The sequence below is a fragment of the Leptinotarsa decemlineata genome, unplaced genomic scaffold (assembly GCF_025532065.1).
Source record: "Leptinotarsa decemlineata unplaced genomic scaffold, Ldec_3_MD MMD2_tig00001621_RagTag_RagTag, whole genome shotgun sequence".
In the NCBI taxonomy this organism is placed as follows: Eukaryota; Metazoa; Arthropoda; class Insecta; order Coleoptera; family Chrysomelidae; genus Leptinotarsa; species Leptinotarsa decemlineata.
Genome location: NW_027412566.1, coordinates 2,405,653 through 2,426,428, shown reverse-complemented (window position 1 = coordinate 2,426,428; position 20,776 = coordinate 2,405,653).

Sequence of the window (20,776 nt, the reverse complement as noted above, 5' to 3'; positions counted from 1 at the left end):
CAATCGCCACAAAAGTAATAACCAGAAGAGGAATTACTGGCAAAAACATAAGAATCTGCATTGGCAGTAAACAAGCCCTATTAGCCTTGAACAGGGCTAGTACTAGAATGTCACCAAGATTTAGCCAAAGCCTCGGTAGATGATAACATTATCCTGGGGTGAGTTCAAGGACACGACAGGAGTAAAGGTGATAGCATTGGGAACTCGTCAGCTAAGGAAGCGGCTGGACTAAGAATTTTTGGACCCAGTGACATCTACGGCTTGATGACTTCGACAATTGCGGAACTAGCCAACCGTCAAACCTCCTAGTGACCTGTCCATCTTGCTGGAAAGGAAAGGATGAACGATGACCTAGGAGGAAAACTTCTTGGGAGGATGTACAATGGGTCACATTTGGCCTACACTCACCCTCCATACTCTACAGATACAGATAATTGTGTAAAAAGAAAGGTTGCCATGTAAGCGTATTCAACAAGTGAATCTATGTCTGTTTCTTTTCTCGATAATAATAATAGCCAGTGTTATCGATTATGTATCGATAGTTTGAAGTGTGTGCTTCGTTATGGTTGCATAGTTTTTCATGGTATCCTAATCAAAAATTTTGCAATCAAAGCTTTCCCCTTCAAGAGTTTCAAAGCAGGTTGTTTTCTTTCAAATCATTCCTCTCTTTCTGAAGTCAATTATGGGTAATTTATGATAACCTCTGATATTCGAGAGATCTAACCTCATTTTCGACATTGAATAAATCTTTCTGCAACTAAAGTATTTCTTTGAGAAATTTGGGAATCACAGTTACGTTCGAGTATTCTGAAAAGCCATCTTTTTCAAAAGGAACTCAGGCAAAAATGATTATTGTCCTGACGAATGCCAAAATGATATTCGAACGTTAATGATAATTTTACGCGTCTCCTTTTTTTTCATCAGCGATATTCGGTGTACCATACGATTTCGTGATAATTCGACGTGTAGACAAGCTCAACGTTTATCCCAGTTTGCAGGATTAAATGAAAGGATCGTGTTAGTTGGGAGATGGTGGAGCGTGACATATTTGTCACCACCAGCGCTGAAATATCCCTTTTCTGAGCTGTATGTTGCGTAGGCCCGAACCGGCTGAAATGGAAACACTTTCGAGATTTACACAAATAGGTATGGATAATATGCACTGATTCAACTCGCGTTTTGTTAGTATCATGGAGAATTTAGTAGCAGCATGCCTTCGAGATTTGGGATGTACACTCGAAAATTATTTGGAAGCTATTTTTGACTTTCCTATACAGAGTGACCAGTGAAGATTGCGTCATGTTGGATTTTTTTTAATAAATAGCTTCGATCGAATATTGACGTTGGCGTCGACCTCTGCTTCGATCTAGATGGAAAATAACCAAAAAATGTTTCTATCAAAAACCGATTTGAGAGTGGAGTTGTATCCCAAAATATGATGGAAGTGAATCAAAGAATTTTTTTTTAAACAGTTTCAGTCCACATGAAAAATTCTGTGAGATACATGAGATGATTTCGATTTTTTCCCTTTTTTATTAAAAACGAAGTAACATTTGAATTCCTCAGTTTCAATATTGCTCCATTTATCATATTGAATCTGTGTTTTTATGCAAAATTAAAATAATGGTATCAGAAATTGATAAGAAATAATGCATAGTTTATTTGTTTTCAACCCTTTATAAGGATTATATTCTAAAGTAGTACACTCAATATTGAAAAAAATAATATCACTGGATTTTCATCCCAAAACCTGTTTGTGTGTGAGTTTTCTAACCTTTGGATTCCACTTCACTCTACTGGGAATTCTATAATCACTGGAACTTGGACTGGATCTGGCTTATCAGGTTGGTTTTTACTATATTTGCATTAAATTATTATCATACAATACAATAATATTCAATTTTCTAACTTTTCTATAATAATATTATTCAATTTCTGGAGACAAAAATTTTCGTAGCGTTCACCTTCGTTACCTTGAGAAGAATCTCGTGGTTGATGAAACAGTTGAAAATCTCTCACTTTCCTTTGTAACCAACTCTCGATTTCCATGACTTCAAATTTCCAACTTTAATATCACAAAAACTATCTGTTCTACAATTCTGCTATTTGTTCCTGAATTTAAATACAACTTTACTTAACAATTATGTACAGAAATGATTAGCCTCACTTAAGTCTGAATATAAAAGTTCTTCAAAAGCATCACTTGATGTCCGTATCTAAGGAAATGGTTTACAACAATAATATTCGAAATTTTCATCATTTCTAAATATTTATAACAAGTTTATTTACTTAACAAATATCATTTTGCTTTCATCTGACATTAATTTACAACCTATATCGGTTGTCTGTTTTTTGAAAATTAATAAAATTTGATACACAATTTTGAAATTTGAATTTCCCACTCTTTCGTACTTGTTTCCTGTCAAGTCTGTGGATTTCAATACATGTACAGGGTGACATCGCTGTACATGTATTGAAATCACGAGGAATTCAACGATACCAGGTTTGATGGTGTTATCTCTAATGACTTCGGAGATATTGCCATTTACTTTATACATAAGCTCAATGAGTAGGACAGAGAAACTTTTTCTGGAGGTTCCTTCCAACTTTCTCTCTGTCACACTCATTGAGCTTATGGATAAAATAAATGGCGATATCTCCGTAGTCATTAGAGATAACACCATCATATATATATATATATATATATATATATATATATATATATATATATATATATATATATATATATATATATATACAAATATGAAAGTTATTGAGTGTCTTGATATTGAAACAGAAGTTAATATCGGACATAACACTCATGAAAGAGGCAAACCATAGACACGTGTTTCGGGCTTTTGGCCCATCATCAGTATGGTGCAGACAAGTGTAAGGATGGGCAACACTTGGTTACCAAAAGATAGAAATACAAATGCACGGAGCCACCAACAGGAGCCAACCGCACATTTGTGGTTTCAGTTGATAGATCTTGTGTTCACAAGAAAACTATATATAAATATATATATATATATATATATATATATATATATATATATATATATATATATATATATATATATATATATATATATATATATATATATATATATATATATATATATACATATATATATAATCTAGAAAGGTTAATGCAGTCAAGCTGCTGGAAAGTAATTCCATATTGATTTCAATTTAAGAGCCACCGGTAGACAGCTGTTTCAGCCTATTGGACATCGTCAGTAACGGGCTGGCGGTCCTCGATTGAAGACAAAATGAGAAAAACCAAGAAACTACTTGGCAAGTTGACTTGGGTGTCACACCAATAGGTGGTTCCACTTATCATTCACCAGATTTCGCCTCCTGCGACTTTTTTTTTGGTTTCAAGTTCAAAGAGATGACTAATAATTTTTTGTGAAAACTGAAAAAAAAATGTTTTCTATGAAAAGTATTCACAGAAATGCCCGGAACAAAATGTAAAATAAGAATGAAAAATTTGGATTATTTGAAAGTTTTATGTATGAAAGAAAAATTTAATGTTGTTTTATAAAATCATTCAAAACAATCACACTTGTTCTGTTTCTATTTCAATAATTAACGATACGATTCATGCCCTGAATGGAAGCAAACGCCAAAGACATAAAGAGAGATAGTGTATGATTCAAAAAAATTATTCGTGAAACTATTTTCAATAAACTCTTGAATATGTTACAAGTGTAAATATTTGATAGAAAAAAATTTTCACGTATACAAATTCATATATCATAATTTTTTTTTGTGAAATCAATTGTTTTGGTGCAAATTTTTCATTTTTCGTCGATCACGTTCAGCCGAATTCGTACAATACCTTCCTAAAATGATATTCAGGACTTCCATCTAAGAAAACCGACACATTCCGGTGAAAAACTAGTCGGGATAATAAATGCAACCCCAAAATGATTTCGTGACTTTTACATCGAAATAATCGCATCGGGGGCGCAACTTGGAAAAATCCCTTAACATGTATAGCGCGTGGCCGCGATGGAATCAATCAAGTCGATTTGAAGGGTCTACCCCTAAATCGGAAAACTTAATCTAAATGCTCTGACTTGTTGTGATATATGCGCGACCGCGAGCAGTTTATTTCGCACATGCCAGATGATTCTAGGAGAGCTATAAACTAGTCAACTTCTTGATAAACTGTTAACTCGGGCCATATGCATCCGAGGAAGACTATCGAGAACGACAATAAAGTTTTCAATTCAAACTTGAACATTTATGTGCAAGAAAATAGTCATTTAGAGATAAAAGATGGAGATTTTGTATCAGTAGAAACACCATGTACTGAAGGAATATATGTGGTTCAGTGCCAGAGGCATGTCTAAACCTGTTGAGTATCAATATACGTGAACTGTATTTCCTGTGATATGAATTTGAAAGTTACCTTTTTCGTGATTTTGATAAACATAGAGAGACTGACTCTGGAACTATTTTCAAGGACAAAACACAAGCACTACAGTTAACTTCTTAAGGCGCTCTGAGAGCAGTACCTATGCGAAAGTAGCGATTCGAGTTGTACTAGGTTAGGATATGTCCAAAGTGAGTGGGTCTATTTGACTCTACACCGTAACCCGCAAGGGTATATTGTGGCTCGTACCTATTCATAATCGACCAAATGAACCCAACTTCTCGACGATTGTATGGTGGGTGGTGTTTCACGACAGATGGTAAGAGTACGGCTCTGCCGAACTCTAAAAACCCGATTTGTTCCCCAGCGGGGCGAGCACAAAGTATGAGCGGTGCACTCTTTCATCATTTTCCGAACAGAGGCGACACACACTGTAGTATATCCCTACTGTAATCCATCAACTGTTTGGTATCAAGCTTCGAAGGGTGAATAAGCGCCTTGGAGTAAGCCAATCCTGGAAGATTCTGCCAGAAGTCCATACATTTTTTTGTCATCCAGGTGTTCAGTGTTTGTTTGGCAAAGCCTAAAGCAATGCCAATGACAGGTTCTGGTCCAATGAAGCTGCTTGCAGCGCCCTCCTTTGCAAGAAAGTCAGCAGCCTCATTGCCTTCCACGCCTGTATGGCCAGGAACTCAGACCAGAGACAATATGTTGAGTCTTTCTATCTCTTCTCACAATTCAATACCGTGAGATTCCGTTTTAAATACAGTCGCATAGGTTCCTAGGCAGGTTGATATCTATGACTTGGGTCTACGACTGAAAACACCTGCACCAGAACCGGAAGGTGTTTTCAATCTACCTGTGAACCAACAATTATCTGTTCTCAATATTTCCTTTTCCTGGAGGATCCAGTCCTCTCTACTCAGAGACAGTACTTTAAAAGACAGTTCTTAGTTCATAGTTGGAGGCATAAAGTCAGAGGTCATTTCCAGTCTGTTGCATTCTGCATTAAATTGATTTATGTAATTGGCAATGTGCATAAGTCACTGACGGTGTGCTACTGATGGAACCACTGATACCTAAACAAGCCCGTTTTTGTGATCCAGACAGCTTCGCCTGGGCCATTTTCTGTACAGCCTTCAGCCACCAGGCAATTGTACCATAAGTGATCATTGGTGTGACATTCATCACATAAATCCAATGGATTTGTTTGGGATCTGAACCCCAAGTTTTACTACAAATCCTTCGACATGTCGAGTTGTACTAACTTGAACCTCTAAAATATCAGCTGCCACAGTCCGTCGCGTATTTCTGATATGTACCACTCATGGTGGAATCGAAAGTGCCAAGTCATTTGAACACCTCCCGTGAAAATGCCCAAAAAAGCGAGACAAATATTCAACTTTTCTACGATGTTCCAGACTATAGGGAATGCAAGTGATGTTCTAGTCTCCAATCAGACGATGGACTCATTTTTGGATTGAATCCAGCAGCTTCAGGGTATGCTTAGGGGCAGAGCTACATACAATACTCCAAATGAGATTTCATCTGAGCTTCATGAAGCATCAAAATTTGCTGAGATGTGTGAAGTTTTCTGGTTGGGAACAGTCCAATTCCAGCAACATGATTGTGCCAAGACATATTGGTGTCAATTTTAACCCCCAACAAACGTATCGAAGCAGAACACGGAATTGTCTGTCCTTACACCAATTTATCCGGTACGAAGATATTTATAATTTTGGAGAAACCCGATGCCTGCGTCCAAACACAGTATGTTCAAATGTGCATGCAACCAAATTTTTGGTCCTATATCAGTGTTCTGGCAAGGAACAGGCAACTTGCCAAAAGATATCTTTTCGTATGATAATCTATAAAACTGACCAAACTGGATATAAATCTTTCGAATCACTGAATTATCTTAGCAGCATCGTTTGACTTGGAAGAGCCCCTACTTTCGCGATTGAGTCTACATGTGTTATCATTGGAGATAATTATTTTAGCAGAGTTTACCATTTCTGTCAATGAGAGGACTGAAATTCAGCAACCAGCTAGATCAAGATCCACTTCTAACATCTACTACCTCTTAATTTGATGTTCTGATGGATACCAATCAAAGATATCACACCAGAGCAAGCCTCGCTACCTATTCAGAATATTTCAAATTCACAGGAAGATGTTTCACTTAGATCCAATCAACAGGTCTATAGACCAACAACCCATAACTTACTGTGAGTTTTTCTTTTGCTAGGCAATGCGGACTTTCAATGGTCTCTTTGTTTCACAGATATAGGATTTGCCGCACTCACAGGTTATCCGGTGAATGCAATTCTTGAAATCGCAGTCCGCGTTTGGTGGTTTGGTGTTACCACATCTGAAGCAGATTCTGATGTTATACTTGGACCCAATTCCTGCTAGTCTCCTTGACACATCTCTGATGTAGGGGAGTACAAGCACTGGTTGTGACGGCTTCTTTTTCTTGCTTTTGCTGTCTTCCACCCAAAGTCTGTTCCACCATCACTGTGGAGTAACCATTCCATAAAAAAAAACTTTTTTGATGATGCCTAGTTCCTTCTCGAGACCTACCTTCGTATTGCACAGCCCGAAAGCACGATCCACAGGAGTCTTGATGAGTTCTCTTTTGGTTGATTGATGTTGGTCGGATCCGTGATTTAGATACTGTCCCATGTGACTGGGTTTTGATATACATGTGTTTCCCACTCAGTATCGATTCTCTTCACCAATACGTCTAAGAATGGCAATGGCAAATATGTCTAGTTCTATATTTCCATAGGAATACGAGTCAATGGTCCCAGTATAGACCGACCCACAACTACAGAGACTTCGGTTTACCGTTCTCTGGGGTCTTCAGCCTCTCCCTTGACTAGCTTAGCTAGGGTTACTTTGGAGTTTTTTATTCTGGGTCATATGGCCTGTCCGAATTCTTCTTCGGGGTAACCATTCCCTTTGGAGGTATTTTTCAGATGATTGAGTTGCTCACAAAAATCTCAGGCTCACAGATATGTCGCGCTCTCAACCACTGTCTCAATTGCCCCTCTCCATTGTTGTGGCTGGTGGTTAGAGTTTTCATTCAGATACTTAAATACCCTAGTGAACAATTGAAAACAATTAAAAACAATAAATGAAAAAACAATAAATGATAGCCAATAATGTCCCAAATAATTCCACACAACTATACAATTTGTATTTCTATTACTTTTTGAAATGGATATTTTTTTATTTCTTCAGGTAATTCATTGAACTCGTGGAAGCTTTTGAAAATTAACGAATTCATGGTACTTTTGAATGCCGGTCTGTTTATATGTATATTATTGGAATTTCTTGTATTATAATTATGAATGTTTTCATTGAATTTGATGTAATCTTTAAAATATACTGATGCCATTCCATTTACAATTTTGTATACTAGAATCATTGTAAAATAGTAGAGTCTACTTTCAACTGATAACCAATTGAAACAATCAAGCATACTTTTTATGGGAGTACGGCGATTTGTTTTCAAGATTACTCTCATCCCTCGATTTTGTATTTGCATTGTAGTTTTTGCGTTGGGAGAAACTGAAACTACAACTCTAGCACCAACTTTGGCACTGCGACCACGGCTAAAAACCCAAAAATTAGCTGTGACACAGTTATCTGCGGCCTCGAAAGTTTATGTTCTTCATTCTGAAATATATTCAAAAACTGTACAGAAACTTGAATGAAAGGAACTCCAATCATATAAGGTTTGTTGCATAGATCTAATGATTTCATTTCCAATATTGAACACACCAATTTCATACCAAGCCTCGTAGATAACCTTTCTCTTCCTCCTGAACAACTGGAGTCGGTATTTTAGTGAATGAATTGAATATGTAGTAGGATGACATTTGAATGAATATAAGGGTGGGATATTCCAGCACATAATTGCTACGATCAAGATGAATAACATTTGGAAAAAGCCATTAATCATAAAGCGCATATCGAGTCGACTTTAAATGGCACAGGGAAACCTTTTCAGGATAGAGATCAATCAGCTACTTATATACTGCAAATTAACCTACCATTTGTCAACTCACTCGAAATTTTCGGATGATAGATCTGAACATCTCAATCGGGAATAAATAGCTTTTTAACGACGACTTAGGATTTTTCGGGATTACCTTGAATGGTGACAATTTTATAGTAGGTACGCATTAAAATGAAATCACGTTATTTTTCTCAGGTTTTTGTGATCAGATTTGTGGAATTTCATTTGTGTGAAAGTGATTGACAATGTTTCATGATGAATTTCACTAGTTCGGACTTCCAGTGTCTACTATATGAAATGATTTGAAATCCCTGAAATAACTAAAAAAGAAGAATTGAAAATGAATAGCTGAAAATAACTTAAGCAAAATAAACCTGAAATGGAATAATGGTGAAATAAAATAAAAGTAAAATAGAACAACTTAACAAAAATAAATCAAAATGAAGAAATGAAAAAAGAAAATAAAAATAAAAAGTTGAGTTGTTCTATTTTACTCGTATTTTATTTCACTTTTATTTCATTTCAAGTTTATTTTGCTTAATATAACTGTAATTTTCAGCTATTCATTTTCAATTCTTCTTTTTTAGTTGTTCCAGGGATTTCAAATCATTTTATATAGTAGACAATGGAAGTCCGAACTAGTGAAATTCTTTGGAATATCATTTTAATTTTTCTCACTGTGTTCATTTTTCAGATCAAATCAAATCACTTTATCAATCCTGTAGAACTTACAAAGTTATAGGATAGGCCAAATAGCATTTTGTACATACATGAAATAATACTTGAAGAAAATTCGAACCAAATATACAAAATATGAAAGATTGTCATATGCATACAATGATGGACAAAACATATCAACTCCAGCTTCATTTAATTAATGTGATAGAGAAATGAAATTACGGAAGATTGAGAAATTCACCTATGATCCAATAAAAACTTTTTGAGGTTGGTTTTGAAAACCTGAATTCTATCAGTGGTTTTCAATGATTCGTGCAGTTTGTTATAAAGTTTCAGCCCCAAATAAGAAGGTGAGAGCGGTAATATAACTCCCAAAAATTTACATTCATCGGATAAAGGAAGTGTGTTTTCATTCTCATTGCTTTTTATTTCAAGAATTGAATAGATTTTTTACCTGTGATGAAACCGTTCTAATTGTGTCGTTTTTGTCCGAAATTAGAAGTGACATGTCATCCGCATACATAACACACGTATTCTCAGTAACCGCGGCCCCAACATCATCACAGTATAATATAAATGAAAGCGGTCCCAACACCGATCCTTGAGGCACTTCAATGGTCAGAACTTAGGTATTTGAAATACATTTATAATGACTATTTCTGATAGGTGTCAGTCCATTAACCTACTGTGTAGGGTGTTGAGACTGGCCTGAACGAATTGTTCTTTTAGATGATTTGATTTATAGCCAGTCTTCAAGTATGCCCACTGACTATACGTGAAAGATTTCTTTCCTTTTACGAGGAATTGGGCAAATTTGGATATGCAGTTGGTTACCTCGTTCACAGGCAGATGGAGCGACGACAAACCTGTTGTTTGTTGTAGTCTTCAGCTTAGTTCGAGGAATGATACTCTGACGGAATTCGATTTTCAATTATCGGAAATCATCGACTTTATGTTGATGATATACACTACCTTGCACTGACGAGTGGCCAAACAGCCCGAAACCGGTCTGCAAGTGTGTTCCGATAATTGAAGATCTATTGCGGCAGTTGTATCGCCAACAGCATATGCAGGAATAACTTCAGTGAAGAATCCTGCACTGACACCTGTCGGATATAATCCAACGCCCTTCGTGGTATTAGCCAGGGGAGTAGTTGTTTTCTGATAGGTGTCAGTCCATTAACCTACTGTGTAGGGTGTTGAGACTGGCCTGAACGAATTGTTCTTTTAGATGATTTGACTATTTTCAGGTCTATGATTCACCGAAAAATTTAACTCCTATTTTTGGTGAAAGACTCTATATAGTCAAGGCATTTCCTCTTATTTCATATAAATATAATTCATTTAATAATATCGTGTAGTCGATGCATTCACTCAATGTACTCAATATTTCTGAGTAAAAAGCTATCACACCAGTAATAGTGGACATATCCAATGATATAAACTCAAAAAGGTTTTTTTTTTCGTCGATTCGCATCAATTTGAGTGACACTTATTTTTGCCTAGGCGTTTTCAATGATTTTTTTGATGCCTAGGCGTTGGAACATAACTTTATTTTCTTTTTTTTTATCTTGCTCCTCATAGGCATCCGACCAAAAGGATAGTCTGATGAAGTAACTATAAAATGAAATTATTTTCATTATATTTTTATGAAAAATATAATTGAAGACAGATACTTATGAAAAGAATGAAAAAATTCAGAAATTTTTAATGATTGTAATGAAATCTCAGTAATTGAAACCATATTATTTTTATTCGTTTGTGAAGTCTTTCATTTGCATTATTTTTTCGAGTGCAAATATAACCTACATCTTTAACCTTAGGCTATTGATGATGATCTTCAACTCCCATTCTCTTCAACGTGAATATATCTGCCAAAGATAATACTAACAATGTAGCATAACTATGTAGCATAAACAATGTCTAGTACTAGAACCGTTTGCCATAAAAAACTACTCAAATAATTTGAAAATAAAAATCGACCTGCTTCCTCCAAAATCGTCTACTTCCAAAACAATCAACATTCCATAACTTTTCCCCTCACTCTATATTCAATCTATTGAATAAAAAAATCATCGTAATTTGAGATAATGTTCCTAGCATATACAGTGTGACCCATTTTTAATGGAAACCCCCCCCCCTAAAATTTGAAGTTGTAAATCGATTTTAATATTTTTTTTTCAATGTCAAGTACTGAAAGGTCTACCTCGGGCAAAATTTGAAATGGTTATTGAAGTTCCAGGGCATTCTACGATATTTTCTCTTAGTCGAAAATCGGGATTTTTTATTAGCGATTTTTTTATTGAAAAAATCACTACGCTACTGGATTCAGAGTGCCTCTAAATAGGTGTGACCAAAATTTCATGAAAAAAATATTCAATATTAACATAGTTATGACAATTCAAAAATTAGAAAACTCACACAGGTAACAGTCACAATATATCATTTTTTTATGATTTCAACAATTAAGTGCCGCAAGATGAAAAAAAAACAAATAGCGTAAATATTTTTAATGAAAATAACGGAATTACATTCAAACAATTCAACTAACAATGAAGCAAAACATTTTAATAAACGTAACTAATAACCAATTATTGAAATGTTTCGATTCAGAGCAACAATTAATTCTAACTCATATTCTAGTAACCTCTACTAATCCACCACGTATTTCGATACATGTGTCGTAGCGCTTACGAATGTTTCTGATTACGTTCCTTAGTTCTTGAGGGCTAATGTCTGCACATACCTGTCGAATTCTTGCACAAAGTTCATTTCTATCTCTTGAGCGGCTTTTGTGAACCTTTTGTGTGATAAGTCCCCAGAGAAAAGAGTCCAAAACTGTGAGGTCTGGAGATCTGGGTGGCCACTCTATAAACGGACCACCACGACCTATCCATCGGTTTGGAAAATGTTCGTTAAGCCATTGCCTCACAGCTCTGGCATAATGAACTGAACACCCATCTAACTGGACAATTAAATTTGATCGTTCATTGATTGGCAGCTCATGAATAGCATCCCAAAACTTTGTGTTTAAAAATTCTAGAAACCTCTGTGCATCAATGTTTTCCTCAAAAAAGAAAGGACCAATCATTCGTTCGTTCACTTTCCCACACCAGACGTTGATTTTTTGAGAATACTGGCTTTTAGAGTTCATTACCCAATAAGGATTATCCGCTACCCAATAGCGACAATTCTGTGATGACCTGCTCCATTTGTAGTGAAAGTGGCTTCGTCGGTATATAAAATATTTTTAAGGAAATTTCTATTGTTTAAATATTCCCCTAGGGCCCATAAACAATATTTCAGGCGTCTTGCTTCGTCGCCTTCTTGAAGTGTGTGTAAAAATTTTGGCTTGAAAGGTTTAATATTCTTCGCCTTGAGACATCTCCGAATAGTTTCTCGTGAAATATTGAAATCTAAAGTGGCATTCCTTATACTGGCATTAGGATTATTTTCGAAATAATCTAAAATTATTTGATCATTCCTGTCATTCCTGTTTCGTCTTTGTACAGGATTACTTTTTAACATCATTTTTGATACTGCACCAGTTTCATTGAATATTTTATTTATTTTATTTACCGTACAAACCTCTCTAGCACTTCTAACGTCATCTCCCGAAAGGCGTACAATTTCAATTTTCTCTCTTACGCTCAATCTTGCAGCCATGACACAAAATGATTCGAAGAACTGTAAGGTGAATATAGTTGACAGTAGTACACTAAAATCTTTCACAAGTGTCAAACTGTAATATCATTTCCATGGCAACTACGATTTGAATTGAAATATTAGGTCTCAGTTTTGGTTAATTTGCGTGAAAATCATGAAAAAATATTCTGGCTATATCTGTTGATATAGAGTGTTTTTTGTAACTGTTAGCTGTGCGAGTTTTCGAATTTTTGAGTTGTCATAACTTTGTTAATAATGAATATTTTCTCATGAAATTTTGGTAACACCTATTTAGAGGCACTCTGAATCCAGTAGCGTAGTGATTTTTCCAATAGAAAAATTGCTGATAAAAAATCCCGATTTTCGACTAAAAAAAAATATCGTAGTATGCCCTGAAACTTTAATAAACATTTCAAATTTTGTCATTGGTAGACCTTTCAGTACTTGACATTTCAAAAAAAAATTATTGAAATCGGTTCACAACTTAAAATTTTAGGGGGTGTTTCTATTAAAAATGTGTCACACTGTATAAGAAAAATAATTTTTCGGCCATAATAAAAATATCATCATCTTATTTCTATTTTATGTCAGATCCATTTTGGTGGGCTTCATCAAAAGAAATATTCTTTATGGATTTGCTATCTCTGAACTTTTTTCAGGTAAGAACCTTCCTGTAAAAAAAAACCCTACTCTTTTAACCTTCTTTAAATTCAATCATTAAAGCTGGTTACGACACTGTGAACTCCTACACCTAATAAATTATTAATTAGCCACCAATAAATGCAAAGTTGGGCAACAAAGTAAAGAGGGAAGTTAGAGACTCAATTAAAGTCCGCCCAGTCCTTCGAAAGATGAGGCGATGTTTCAAGTCTTTCTGTTCTCCTTTGATGTCGAGTCGTTTCATTGCCGTTGCGACTCTGAACTTTTGGTCATTCTGAGTGAAAAACTTCGAGAAAACCTTCATTAAAACTGATTTTCAATTCCTTCTAATGGCCTGAGATGCTTAGTGGTGAAGGAAATAACAGAAAATGGCCTTCATACGAATGCAGATGACTGAAAGAGAGTCATTTTGTTGCTGTTGGAAGAAATTCCTTATTCTGAATCACTTAGACTCAAATGCAGTTCTGCAGCTACTTTTGGTGAGATTTGTTTTGATTCCATCTATGTTTGAGGCAGTATATATAAAAATTTCAAACGTATGATGAGTCTAGAATAGGAGAGCAGGAAAAAATAGTCCATTATTGTCAAAGAAAAACATCAAGTGGTTTATACGAATGAATTGCAATCGAAAAGATTATTGAAATAAATTTCAGATTTTTTTAATTTTTACGAAATGTTAACCATTTGTGAAGAAACTACGTCAACTATTTGATGAGCAAAATTCATTAACATGACACAATAGTGACAAATTTGACTTGAAAGTACTACATTACATAGTAAATTATCTACACTGGTCCACAACCACAACAACAATCACTACTGAATAAATTAATGAACAATAATGCTCCATTATACTTGATTGTCATCGTAGAGGGTGGTTCCAGCAGTACTCGGCCTGACCTAGAGATGGTGGTAGTTGTTCGAGGAATATCCTTGTATTAGAAAGTACACAAGCTATAAAGCATATGTTCCAAGTTTGAAGACGCTGCATTGTTTGACATTTTTTTGGCAGCCATCAATAACGAACGTTTTTGGTGAATTAGTGAAAACAGAAAAAATTGGTCATTATTATGTGGTACAATATTTTATTTGAGAGCCCTCAGCTCAACCGATATGAAAGATGAACTGGATTCTACGGTGAGTGGTCTGATCCCTCTGGACCTGAACGTTAAGAAGTTTGCGTTAATGGCCCTGTTACGATTGCGCACGGCTGGTGCAAACCTCGAAGTAGGAATAGGTCAATTGAGGCTGAGCCTATGGTTAGAAGCGCTTACTGCGCAGCCTCTGCTGCAGGCAGCCAGTGATGCAATTGAACCCAGGTTTTTGTTCAATAAACCCTACAAAATACAAATAAAACAGAAAACAGAGTCAGATGCTAAAAATGCAATACGCATACAGACGGCTCAAAAAACAAAGAAGGCTTAGGATGTGGAGTGTACTCCAGGTCACTAAACCTAAGGATCAAGTGGGGAATGGGAAGAAATACCAGCGTGGTCCAAACAGAACTGGCTGGTATCTCAATTGCCACAAAAGAAATAACAAGGAAAGAAATTTCTGGCAAAAACATAACAATCTGCACTGATAGTAGACAAGCCCTAAAAGATTCGAACAGACAACCTGTTACCTCAGAGCTAGTACTAGAGTGCCACCAAGATTAAACTAAAGCTTCGGTGGATGATAACATCATCCTGAGGTGGGTTGAAGGACAGGAATAAAGTTATTCGCATTGCCGACTCTTTAGCAGAGGAAGCGGCTGGACTAAGAATTCTAGGACCTAGGACCTAGGACGGCCTGATGACTTTTGCGAAACTAGCTAAACGTCACATCCATGCTCAATCCCTAACGAGATGGGATGGAATCAAAGGATGCTATCTTGCTCTGGGAAGCTGGCGCCGAAGAAATATCTGTCGATGACCAGGAAAAATATTACGAATATTGGGTAGCAGAGTTTGAACGAGGCAGCATGATATACCAAGACGAGCATCGTAGTGGTCGACCAAATGAGGTGACAACTCCGGAAAAAGTGAATAAAATCCACGAAGCGGTATTGAATGATCGTCGACTGAAAGTGAGCGAGCTAGCAGTCTTATTTTTCAATAAATGCGGTACATCGTATATTATCTGAAAATTTGAACATAAGAAAGCTGTGTGCTAGATGGGTGCCGCGTTTCCACACTCGAGCGAAAATAGTGTCGTGAAGATGTTTGAATTGAGTTTTTAGCAAAATTTCACAACAACAAAGTAGATTTCTTGCGTTGTTTCACAACCATGGATGAAACATGGGTCCATTACTTAACACCCGAAACAAAAGAACAATCAAAACAGTAGACTCAAAAGAAAGAACCGGTTCGAAAGAGAGCGAAGTCTGTTTCATCTACAGGCAAGGTGATGGCATCGGTTTATTTGGAATGCGCGTGGAATAATTTTCATTGACTACCTTAAAATAGTATATTATGCAACGATCATGTAATGATGGTTATTAGGACACGAGCATTAACCGGGATACGAAACGAGCCGAAGGCGAGTTTTGTATGGTATATGCGAGTGTATTAATAACCATTACATGAGAGTTGCATACGCTATTTTTTCTAAACCCGATAAATAATGAAAAACTATAAATATTATATTTGTATTGAACACATTTACAGTAATTAACTCATATTTAAAAAAAACACACAAACTTAATGGTATTATCATGGATATATGAAAACTATAAAGATTCTAATTATATTTATATTGAATATAACAACTGTAATTAATCTGATCTTTTAAAAATATTGGAGTCGATGGTATTCCTTCTATATCGCTGTTTTCAGACATTTTAATAATATAGGTAGGTAATATGAAAACTGATTTTGACAAATAAAGCAATTAGTTACTTAGGTTAGAATTTAGGACAAACAAAGAAACAGGATTCTTGATTGAAAAATTATGGGTTTCTATTGGTTGATAATCTGTATCGTTATGAAAAATCTGTATCATAATGGATATCATTTTGAAACGGATTATGGTCATATAAGTGTATTGTTAGAGTACGGGTGTGAAAAAAGTTATAACTATCAGCAGCGATTATTATGCGAACTCATTGCAACATTTGAGTGAAGAAATCAAGCAAAAACTGCCGGAGTTGGCATAAAAAAAGTGTTTCTTCATCAAGACAAGCTCACAAATCCATGATCGCAATGAGCAAAATTAATGAATTGAAGTTTGAATTGCAACCTCATGCGAACTTGGAAAAAAAGCTCAGTGATCCAAGATTTTCCAACGATGGAGCAAGACAGTTCTTGTTTGAAGGTGGTTGACAATGTTCCGTGGTGCGTTTCGACGGTTCTTATCATAATGAGGGTCACTGAGCAAAATGTACAGAGTTGCTAGGAGATTTTGTTGAAAGGTTCCATTCGGAGGTCCGAAAATCGCCAGTATGAAGCAGCTTAAGAAGAAAGCATGGGATTTTGCACCACAACCAGCATTGTATATCTAATAATCATTATTTTTTCCAACATTTTGCGTTTTCTTTGTTGGGTCGGGTACTTTTGAGACCCTCGTATAAGGTCTCATGAATGTTTTCATTCGTCTAGTAATAATACCTATTCATAGACATTCAAAAACTTGATGGAGTTCATTATGTAAATTCTGAATGTGAATATTCATTTGTTTGATGGAGAAACCCATACATTGTTGAAGTATTTTACTTTCATTTCAATTTTTTCTCTGTTGCAACACATCATTTTGAACAATAGATGTTTTGTTCATAAGGAAAACAATCACTTCATGTCCAAAGCAATATCGTGACATGGAAATGTTTTTTTCTGTTTCTCCAAGCCTTTAAATTTCTGGTGAGAGCAGTGCGGAGCCGGGGCGGGTCGCTAGTCCTTTATGCTTGATTATCGCTTACCTATACAGATTTTTTGTTGGATTCGAGAATTTTAGAAAGTGGTAAAAATGACAGAAAGTCGAACAAAAAACGCATCAATAGCATTTGTGACCTCCAAATTCCGTTATTTCATTTCAGATTTGGATAATTTAATAGCGAATGGAATTGAAGTTGTCTCTGTGAAGAGCATCACTGCATTGACTGAGGTGCAACATTCTTTCAAACACCCCCAATTCATAAAAAAGGTAACAAAAAAATCGTCAATAATTACAGAGGCATGGCCCTAGTATCATCTTTCTCTAAAGCTTACGAAAAAGCATACAACAGACGTCTTACTGACTTCATGACCTGATATGGAGTTCTCAATAAATATCAATTTGGTTTTCAACAATATTGACACTGGTAATAAAACCTTGAACATATGCTTTGATCTCACTAGGACCTTCGACACAGTTGATCATGATTTACTTCTCAGTAAGCTATACAACCATGGTGTGCGAGGCTCCGCATGTAGTTGGATGAAAACAAATCTCCAAAATAAAACACAATGTGTTAAATTGTATCTAAATGCAAATGTGCACTATTCTAATTCACCACCGGTATCCCTCTGGGATGTATTCTGGGACCAACATTATTTGTTTTATTCAATGTTCTATGCACTATAAACAGAAATAATTTCACTACCCAATTCGCTGACACCTGTTTTGGTGTGCACGCTGATGATACCATATTACTCTCAGGAAAAGCCAAAAATTCGGTTAATAATATGAAATCTTACTGCTACAGAAATGGCCTTGTTTCAAATAGCTCTAAAACAAATAGCATTATAGGTATTCACTCCAAAAAATATCGATTATAGTGTTCTAGTAAGATACGACCATACTTTAGTAGAAAAAAAGGAAGTCATTAAATTTCTTGGGGTACAAATCGACTCGCACCTCACTTGGGGGCGTCACGTGGACTAGATAACTAACAATCAATGAAGTAGTAGTTCTTCAAAAGAAAATCCTAAGAATTATGACTTTCAAGGGTCCCAGAGACTCATGCAGGCATTTATTCTCAAATCTCAAAATTCTAACCGTCATCTCATTATATATACTCAACTGTGTATCTTATGCGAAGTCACACGATGAAACTTCACAAGCAGAAAATACTTGAGTCGAGCTACAGGATATAATCTTCGCGAAAATCAGATGATCTCGATTCCACTTCATCACTCATCTATTGTTTCAAGAGGTCTTCACTTTATGTCAATAAAATTATATAATAATCTTCCTATCGACATTAGAAACCTCACAAGTCTGAATTCATTTAAAAATGAGGCAAAATTGTTTCTACTCAAAAATCCATTTTCTTCTATTGAGGAGTACTTCAACCTTCACTAATCGATCAATATCCACAGCACACTTTTATTATATCCAATGTAGTTTTTAATATGCCTTTCAATCTGTATCTGTTATTCATTTTAATGTTATTTTATCATAAGAACCTTTGTAATGCGTATTTTTATGACGCATCTGACGCGTTTCCATTTATTTGTATAAACCTCTAGAAATAAAGAAATACTACTACTACCCTCGCAGATCGTAGACAAACATCAACAAAGTCATAGTTTTGTTCGTTTTGACAGAACTCCTATACCGAATGATTGAACTGAAAATCGAATATTCTCAAACGAAATCGAGACGTAAGTAGATTACCATAGACATATTGTGATTGATGGGTTGACATTCATAGACGAAGCAGAGTCAGCTAGCTTTATCTGGGCAACCCGGTTAGTAAACAGCCTGGCAGGTAGTTGCGATATCTCCATTGACGAATTAGTCACGGAGCTTGGTTTCCGCAATTAGACCGATGACCGCGCCCTCCCAAATTCCGTATCAATATTGAGGTAACTGAATTATGTGAAACTATTATCGTTGACATCTTCGGAGCTTGCTGAGATAATTTAATAATGGAGAGTTAATGTATCAGGTTCCGCAGAGACTTCAAGTCTGCAAGATATTATGATACATGGCTGAATTCAATTCATAATCGATAATTTTTCTAAAGTGAGCAGCAAGTTGCATAGATATGGTTATATTTTTTAGAATATTACTGTTCGTCATTAAGGGTATCCAGCGCTTTAGAAAAATGCATTATCATCAAAAATTTCCAGGTTTTTCTCTGAGTAATTTGTCCTGTTTTCTAGTACCATTACGTGATACGAGTAGCTTGTTAATCCAAAAAGTGAGTCGAATATGAGAATAAAATGTAATACAGTTCATACAGCTTATTTGTCCAATAAGCAAAAATTTACGTTTCTGACTATCATAGAGGAACGTTACATCGCCAGTGGGGTCCCACAAGGCTCCGTTTTGGGACCAGTGTTGTTTCTCATTTATGTCAATGACTAAGTCCATGTTGACATGAGTGGTAAATTCACATGTTTCGCTGACGACCCCACTATCTTCTGGCATAGCAATATAGCCTCAAATTTACTTGATCAAATCATTATCGAGATAAGAAGTGTAAAAGAGTGTTCAGATTCTAATCTTTCATCATTCAACATCGAAAAAATAAATGTGATCACGTTTAGATGTAACATAGGGAAAGTACAATTTGGAGAAAAACAAATTTTTAGAGTCCTTCATTGATGAAAATCTAAAATTTGATTCCCATGTCGACTACTTATGTAAAATACTAGCAGCAGGATGTCATGCAGTGAGAGTTGTTGCAAGAGAGTTAGACACTACTATCACAAAATCAGTTTATTTCGCACAAATTGAGTCCTATTTACGTTATGGAATTTGTTTCTGGGGAAATTGTGCACAGTTTCGTTTCAATATGGTATTCTCTATAAAAATAAGATTCATCAAACGCAGTTTTACAAAAACGCACTCGTGTTTTGCCATTGTATGGCTTAGTGTGTCTTATCCACAAAAAATATAAAAATCAGTTTAATACCACCTCAGCTTATAGTACACGTCAGTCTTACTTCATTTCCTTTTCAACACCTACGATAGCCCTCACACAAAATTCTATTATTTTCAATAGCAATAATTTATTTAAGCACATTCCCATTATATTAAGGCGAATATTCCTTGTTGGGAGGCCCTATTATAGTGTGGACGAATTCTACTAAGGCTCTACCGAGTAATTGGCATGTAGCTTTGTGTAAACAAGTTATTGAAATCAACACGAAATGGCTATCAATGTTCATTACGTAGTGTTATATATTTATATTTACTCAAATATTCCTGTACTTATATTTGTATTTGTTCAGTTGGGCTTAATATTGTTCTGTCCATATAGTCTGCTCTTGTCTCTAAGCATTATTTTATAGTTTATATTTGTTAATTGTCCCATATACACATTTTACTTTACTAGACTTTGCCAATAAGATGTTCAGATCTTGGGTAATAAAGCATATTTTGATTTGATATAATATTCATATTTGCATTTGAATTTCCTAATATTGAATCTCTTCAATTGCTCAGGCAATGTG